We start from the raw sequence: 8,252 nt of genomic DNA on the forward strand, positions 1-8,252 counted from the left end.
AGATTGCCCATCATCTTATATTAATCTTATCAGATGTCCATTATCCATTTGAAATGTAATTTTTTGTTTTTGGATTTGATTGTGTATGTTTTTTTAGCATCAATTTTTTAGATCACACTTTTCAATCCATCATCAGGATAAGAGAAAGCAAGAATGGAAAAATGAAATATGCAAACCAATCCTCTTTTTCTTTTTATTTCCCTTTGGTTGGGCTTGGTCTGTATATTTCACTTTTTAATGCATTCTCTCATTCTGATAATGGATCATGAAGTGTGATCTGAAACATTGATGGTAAAAAAACATGCATAATCAAATCCAAACACAAAAAATTACATATCACCTTATATATTAGATATTTGATGCAACCCATAAAAATCTTCTATAGCATAGATGTTAACTCACTTTTGACTGGTTGCAAGTGGGATGGATGTGTGGATCTACAATTGAGAATGTTATGATAGGAATGAAGATTTATAGTCTAGGTTGACATTCCATTAGTGTCCAACTAGAGGAACCAATTTTCATGGGATGTGTAGCAACCACTAGTCCAGATACCCTTGTTCAGTAGAAGAGATGGGCAATAGGACTACTTGAAATATTTGTAAGAAAACTTTATCCTTTCATTGTACTTAGAAGAGGCATTAGTGTAAGAATTTTCTTAAGGGCAAAATTCACCCAGGAACTAAGAACTCATACACAAGCACATAGTAGACCAGAGAGAGAGTATGATCAGAATGACAATGTATTCAATATGCCATGATTAAGAGTACACTAGAGTGCCTATATAAAAGGGCCTCTCAGAAAGCACCTAGAATGTCTCTAGAAACAACTAGAAGATAAGACAACTAAGCACCTTATCCAACATTCTAGATGAATGGATAAGAATGACAAAGTGTCATATGTGTGTAGAAGATTCCTATGTTGTAGACAACATGTGCTTAAAAGAGGTGTAGACCCCTATGATGTCATCATGACAACTCACAAGATTGCACATACTCCTAAGTGTCTCACAAATAAAATAATGCAAAATAAATAAATAATGCTTTAACATAAGTAAACTTAAGTAAGTGTAATAAGTAAATACTTATTTACACCAACACCCCCCCTTAAGTGCAACTTAGGGGAATGCCCTTAAGCTTATGAAACTAGGATGAGATGCATAATGGGTCCCGGCTACAAGGCCATATTAGGTACCCATGTACATAATGAAGATGCAAATCTCTCATAAAGCGGGGAAAGAGGGAAAACCTCATGGGAAAAACCCTCCCCCAAAAAGAGAGATAAATAAGGATGCATTGATGGATGGAGTAATCAAGACCCCCCCATTATGACATACATCCAATATATACATAAGAGAATGAAAGAAGGAAGAGAGACAGAATAGGCTCCCCCCCCCCAAAAAAAAAAAAAAGAAGAATGTCGACAAGTGAAAGCTACTCCAATGAAGAAGTTGGTCCAAGAATGTAGAATGGTGTTCCTCCCCTTAGGAAGAAAAAAAGGAAAAGGTACACTCTTGAATATGTGTACTGGCCCTAAAACCTACTCAAGTATCCCTATACTGATGTTGATGTTCACCCCTTCCAACTGTGTTGAAAAGAATGAATGCAGATCTATCAAGGATGTTTGTTGAACCTATTCCACTAAACCATTTGTCTCCTCAAATGACAAAGAGACCTCGACTAATTTTTGTTCGTAAGGATCCACAATTATGCCAACCTATAAAGATTGATCATGTAGAGAATGGACATGAGGGTTAGAGTGAGCCCTCGCAACAACTATAGAAGGATCACCTTCATCAATGAGAAGATGTAAGCCCTCAAGTCTATCTCCCAAATCAACTGAAGCTATAGCTAGAAGATGAGATGTACCATATTGTGTTGGACCTTTCATTGTGGCAATGTAAGCATGTGGACTGGAATATTGATGTGACCTCTCACTGCAAATGTCAACAGAACCCTACATGTATGAACCTGTTGAAGCACTATAGTTGGTGTCACTATCAATTTCCACTGTGTATGATGTGTGGAGAGGATTAGAGGACAAGCTAGGAGAACTTTCCTCAAAGTGAACATCCTTCTCCATAAAAATCTTGTGTCTCTAGATCCATCAATCTATAAGCCTTCACATTGTCTTCATAATCGATGAAGGTACAAGACCTAGGTGTCAGTGCCTTACAAATCCTGGAAGAAAGGTTTTCCCATGCTGGGCAACCCAAGACTCTAAGGTGACTCACAACTACTTTTTTTCCACACCATACCTCAAAAGGAGTCTTTCCATCTAAGGCTAGATGAGGAGACCTATTAAGTATGTGAGTAGCACTGCTAATGGTTTCAACTTCTAATGTAGGATCAAGAGACTTGGCCTTGATCAAGCAACTTGCCATGGTCTTGAGAGTCATAATCCTCATAGTTGCAATATCTTTCTTGTGCAGACTGAATGATGGTGAATTTTGAAGATCAATCCCCTCAATTTTGCAAAAGTTCTTAAGTCTTCTATCAACATATATGTTCTCATTGTCCACCCTTAGTACCTTGATGGATTTTCTTAACTTGTGTTTAACATGAGTCTTGAAATCTTGAATCTTATGAACCAATTCACTCTTATGATGAAGGAAGAAGATCCAAGTGAATCTAGAAAAGTCATAAACAAATGTGAGTATGTAGTAGCCTTGGCTAACTGAAGTCACTGCGAAGGGTTCTGCTAATACCATGTGAACTAGCTGAAGAACAATTGGAGCTCGAGAAGACTTCCTTTTATCATACTTCTCCTTGAGATTCATATCCACTAAACAAGATAAACACTCTCCCTTAGAACATTTGATATTAGGTAGACCTTTGACCATGTGTTTTGAGAAAAGTTGTTGAAGAGAGCGGAATTCAAGGTGACCAAATTGCTCATGCCATAAGTTGATGTTTGAAGTAGAGTGAGTCAACAAGGCTTGAGAAGGACTCTTAAGAACAAAGTGGGAGAAGGAGTATAACCTCTTGTCATCATTGACTTTCCCCATTGCAACCAATGAATCATTTTTGAGACTTTGCACCATCACTAAATCTGGAAGGAACTCAACCTTATGATCATGTCCAAGGTGAGTGATTTGGTAAACTGATAGGAGATTGGAGCTTAGATTTGGAACATAGAGAACATCTTTTAATTCCCCATTTTCCATTTCCACGTGTCCTTTCCCTTCAACTTCCATCTTAGCATCATCTCCCATGAAGATTTATGGTACCTTTGACTGCTTCAATGAAGAAAAGTCAGTCCTTCGAAGAACCCATATGATAGGAGGCACCTGGGTCAAGTATCCATTCCAAAGAAGAATTTGTGTCCATAAGTGCTTGACCTTTACCCTTTGAAGAGGTTGGAGTTGAATCCTTGGAAGTACCTGGCACTTGAATCTTGTTCTTCTTGAGTAGGTTTTCTAACTCATCGATTCTTTTTGTCTTGCAATGATGCTCGTCATGATTTGGCTTTTTGCAGTATGCACAAAAGAATTTGTCTTCCTTGTCATTACTTCCCTTCTTGTTTGAAGAAGAACTTCCTTGTTGAGAGGAGGATTGTTGTGTCTCAGATTGTGTTTTCTACTTCCATTGCTTCTTCTTCTTGTTTCTTTTCCCCCCTTGAATTGATTTGTGATCATCACTAGCCACCAAGGCTTTGGTCTTTGATGACTGGAGAAGTCCAAAATCCACCAAGTGAGATTGTTCAACAATCAACATGTCTGCAAATCCATCAAAGGAAGGCTTCTGGTAAGCAGATCCCATGGTCAACCTGTGAGTATTAAAACTTGAAACAAAGTTGGCGTGCTCAGAAGGTAGCCTCTTCAGGATATGATGAATCAACTTGTCATCCTTCATGGGATTTCCACAATCTTTAAGAAGCGCCCTATACTCATTGACTTTGATGATGTAATCCTGAATTGTGTCATAATTTTTAGGATCCAAGAGAAGTAGATCATCCTCAATCTAAAATCCCTTTTCTTCATCTACCTTACCATACAACTGTTCAAGTTTATCCCAAGCTTCTTTAGAATTTGAACATTTTTTAATGTGAAAGAGAAGATCCCCATGTACACAACTCCTGACAACACCTAAAGCTTGTTGGTCTTGAATTTGCCAATCAATGATTTCTTTAGCATTAGTAGGTTTGGTAATTGTACCATCAACATAAAGACTATATCCTTTTTCCATTAATCTACTCCATGCAATATCTTTCCATGTAGAATAGTTGTGTGAAGTTAGAGGAGGACATTTAAAACCCATGATACAGAAATGAAAAGAGCACAATAGAGAGACACAAGAAACACAATACACACCCCCCCTTTTCACTCAATCAAAAGACCCCCTCAAAAAAGATGCTTTGGCACTTTATAAGTAGTGCATTTACAATGGGCCACTTGTCAAATTGAACAAAGTGGAATTTTTTATTTTTCTTTTACAACTGCCTTATGAGGCCGAAATCTGTCACTTAAGCACTGTAGCTTAGATTTACAACAATTCTGAAAAGCTTTACAATTCCAAAGAAGGCCTAATTCAAAAAGTGAGAAATTGATCCACACAACCCTAGAATCTGAATTGGTCCACACAACCCTAGAATCTGACTTCAAATCTAGAAAGTAGATGAAAAATACACACTTTCAAAAAAAATGGAACTTGAAAAAGTGAATAAATGTGCCTGTACGGAGCTTCTGAAGTTGCAAAACATAGGATTATGTAGTTATAGTTGCCAAAAAATGCAATTTTTGCAAAATCTATGTACAAAACTAGAAAACAACACTACCACTAAAAAACTCAAGAAATTCTACCCAATTTGAAAAAAATTGCACCTAAATCAGAATCCAGATGTCAGAGATATGAACTTGCAAAGTCAAGCTGCTAAACTAAAAAGCAATCTAAAGAGGGGTCTGGAGGAAAAATTGCAAGTCTAAATTTGATGATCAAATGGTCATCTCTATAGTTATAAAATTCCTAAGAATGATGGTCAAATGGTCGTCAATTTTAAGATAGTGTTATGCTGACGTTAGCAAAAAATCAACGCCCTAGGCTGATGTGGCACATTGAGTTGGTCATCTGTACTGCACGGATGAATATGTGTCTGTGCCATATGATGATGTGGAAAGATCATCTAGGTTCCATGAGTGATGTGGTAGTCCCAGAATCTGCTTGCGTGTCGAGGATGACTTGTCTGCTAAATGTACAGAGTCCTAGTGTCAATAGGGACACATGGCACTTATGGATTGGTCTATGTGGAGGTCAGCATGGAAAACTTTGAATATGGCCATGTGTCACTGCGTGGGTAGGAGTTGTCATGGAGAAACTTTATTGGGCACCAAAAAAGCTGTGTGTCAAATGGGTTGCTGACAACTGTCATCTATGGATGGGAGATTAAACGGGCAGGAAAACAAACTGGGTGGCTGAAAAAAGCCAGTCGTCGCCAGAGAGAATATGTCGTCGGAGTCACCAAGTGTTATCCCACATGTGATGTGGGTGAGTTTTGTGCACTTTATAAAAGCTTGAACTCACGTGCGATAAAATAAATAGCTTGTCGGGAGATCGTGTGCTGGCACCACCGAATTTGTGCCTTGGCCAAGAAGGGTTGAGCGTCGGTTAAAATACTATGCTAGATTTGTAACCACTACCCTTTGTGACAATGGTATGGCCACAGATTTAAATTGAATATGCCCTGTGAACAAATGAAAATACCCTCCAAAAATGGCAGATCTAGGGTGTCACTGCCCAGGTCTGCTAAAATAAAATTCTCTATCGATAAATAAATTTCAAAAATTCGTACAGAAATATAATAGAAATATAGAGAAAATATAGATTCGAATTAAAATTGGATTATAGATTTGAAAATAATGACCATACCCTAATTGCAAATCGGGGCCTCCGGGTTCCGATTTGAAAAAAAAAATTGCCTCACGGTCGACTTTGTGCCAAAGTAGGCGTGTTTATAGTTGATTTTCACCAGTTTAGTGTTCTAGACACAATGGCAAGGTCAGATCTAGCTCTAGATGTTCCCAATTTCTGCAGCACTCTGGATTCAGGCTGAGGTGATGAAGCAAGTGTGGTCTCGAATGGCTATGTGATGAGAAAGTCTCCAAGCTCTGATACCATGTAAGAATGTGCCTAAGGGAAAAATTCACCTAGGAACTAAGAACTCATACACAAGCTCACAGTAGATGCAAGAGAGAGAGAGAGAGAGAGAGAGAGAGAGAGAGAGAGAGAGAGAGAGAGAGAGAGAGAGAGAGAGAGAGAGAGAGAGAGAGAGAGAGAGAGTATGATCAGAATGACAATGTATTCAATATGCCATGATTAAGAGTACACTAGGAGTGCCTGTATAAAAAGGCCTCTTAGGAAGCACCTAGAATGTCTCTAGAAACAACCAGAAGATAAGACAACTAAGCACCTTCTCCAACATTCTAGATGAATGGATAAGAATGACAAAGTGTCATATGTGTGTAGAAGATTCTTGTGTTGTAGACAACATGTTCTTAAAAGAGGTGCGGACCCCTATGATGTCATCATGAAAACTCACAAGAGTGCACATACTCCTAAGTGTCTCACAAATAAAATAATGCTTTAACCTAAGTAAACTTAAGTGTAATAAGTAAATACTTATTTACACCAACAATTAGCCTGAGGTAAAGGATGTTTTATGTTTATTTCTGCCTATGGGTTGTTTGGTCAGTACCAGTTATTTGCTATGCCTTACTTCCTACCATGAGTCTGCTATATCATACATCATTCCTGCCCAAGGTTAGTTAAATTTTATTTTATATTAATATCATCTTATCTGTCCAAATTGAAACACACTATTAACCTATTAGCGACTGGTCTCATGATATGGTTATCGCCTGAACAATATATTATGTGTTTTGATTTAGATCATCTTTAGGAAAAGATAAGTTTTAAAAAAGGAAGTCAATTTTGATTGTTTAACAATTAGACCTTAGTGTGTGATGTTTGAGCTGCCCATTTGATTCCTTGAGTTGGTGCATCTTTAATCATATTAGTAAATGAATCTATGTGATTTTAGATGAACCATCTAAACAAGTCAAATCATACAATGCATTGCTTAAATTATATCATAAATATGGGTGATGAACCACTTGAGCAAGTAAAATCTTAGAATGTGTTGCTTAAACTATATCAAAAAGATGAACTCATTTTTATTTACAAATTTCTATACCATAATTTTCATTTTTTAACACTAGCTTTACTGCTAATGCAGATTACAGAGGTTTCTTTTCCAATTGCACTAGCACTCTTCCTTTCAATCTATGGATATCAACTTGTGTAGTACATTCTTCTTGGGTATTGTGTGAGAGAGTGGTGGAATAACCAATTCATGTGTCTCATTGTGTGCACATCTTCATGGTTAATTACACTATTTGATGTTGCAGTGAAATTGTTGGGATTGTCTAATTTGTTGCAACTCCAAGGGAGTCAAAGGAAGAAGAGAATGGTGATGAGGGTGATTTTACATTTGATTCCTCTACATTTTTTATCATACCAACTAAAATATTATTATTAAACTTAGCAAGCCTTGATTGGAGCATTGTTTCAATTGTGGGCAGTGTCGGTGAGATTAAAGAGAGTTTGTTTGCAATTATTTGTTCAGTGTTTGGGTAGTCATAAATCTCTGGTTGTTTGTGAAAGAATTGGTTAGAAAGGGAAAGAGAGGCATTCCTTGGAGTGCTATCATAAAATCTTGTGCTTTGGTTGTTTTCATGTAGGCTACACTGGATAGGGTGTTTTTCCTATCTATCAATCTCACTTATTTAAATTGTATGAATCTTCCTAGAAATATTCTTCTACTACGGAATGATTTATCTTTCATCCTTTCTAGTGAGCAACTCTTCTTCCATTAACAATATGTCTATAGTTTTGTACCATTTTTTAATATATATTTGTGGTCCACTGAATTCTTTGAATAAGAACAATTAGAAAACGATAATATTTATAATTCAAATTTAAGTTGGAAAGGTTCTAGGTACTTGATAAGTATGTTGTGTGCAAAAATTACAATTGATTGTCATTTTCCCCCTTGTGGACATTTTTGCAGTTCCTTTCTCAATGGTAGACATGCAATATTGGTTTTTGTGTTACTTGTGTAGGTCTCTTGTAGGAATTCCTTGATATGCTTGACATGATTTTTTATTTTAAAATATAAATAGCTTCTCTTCTTTTTTTGTATCGATGCTAAAATATTTTGCTACTTTCAATATATAAAATGTCAACACTTTAAAATGT

At 36.8% G+C, this 8,252-nt stretch overlaps 1 pseudogene; it reads left to right on the forward strand.

The window, feature by feature from the left end:
- The first annotated feature begins 33 nt into the window (after positions 1-33).
- Positions 34-7,735, forward strand: LOC149552544 (putative cellulose synthase-like protein H3; annotated as a pseudogene).
- The last annotated feature ends 517 nt before the right edge of the window (positions 7,736-8,252 follow it).

This window comes from Cupressus sempervirens, chromosome 6 (genome assembly GCF_028749045.1).
Source record: "Cupressus sempervirens isolate cs-2001-9-10 chromosome 6, ASM2874904v1, whole genome shotgun sequence".
In the NCBI taxonomy this organism is placed as follows: domain Eukaryota; kingdom Viridiplantae; phylum Streptophyta; class Pinopsida; order Cupressales; family Cupressaceae; genus Cupressus; species Cupressus sempervirens.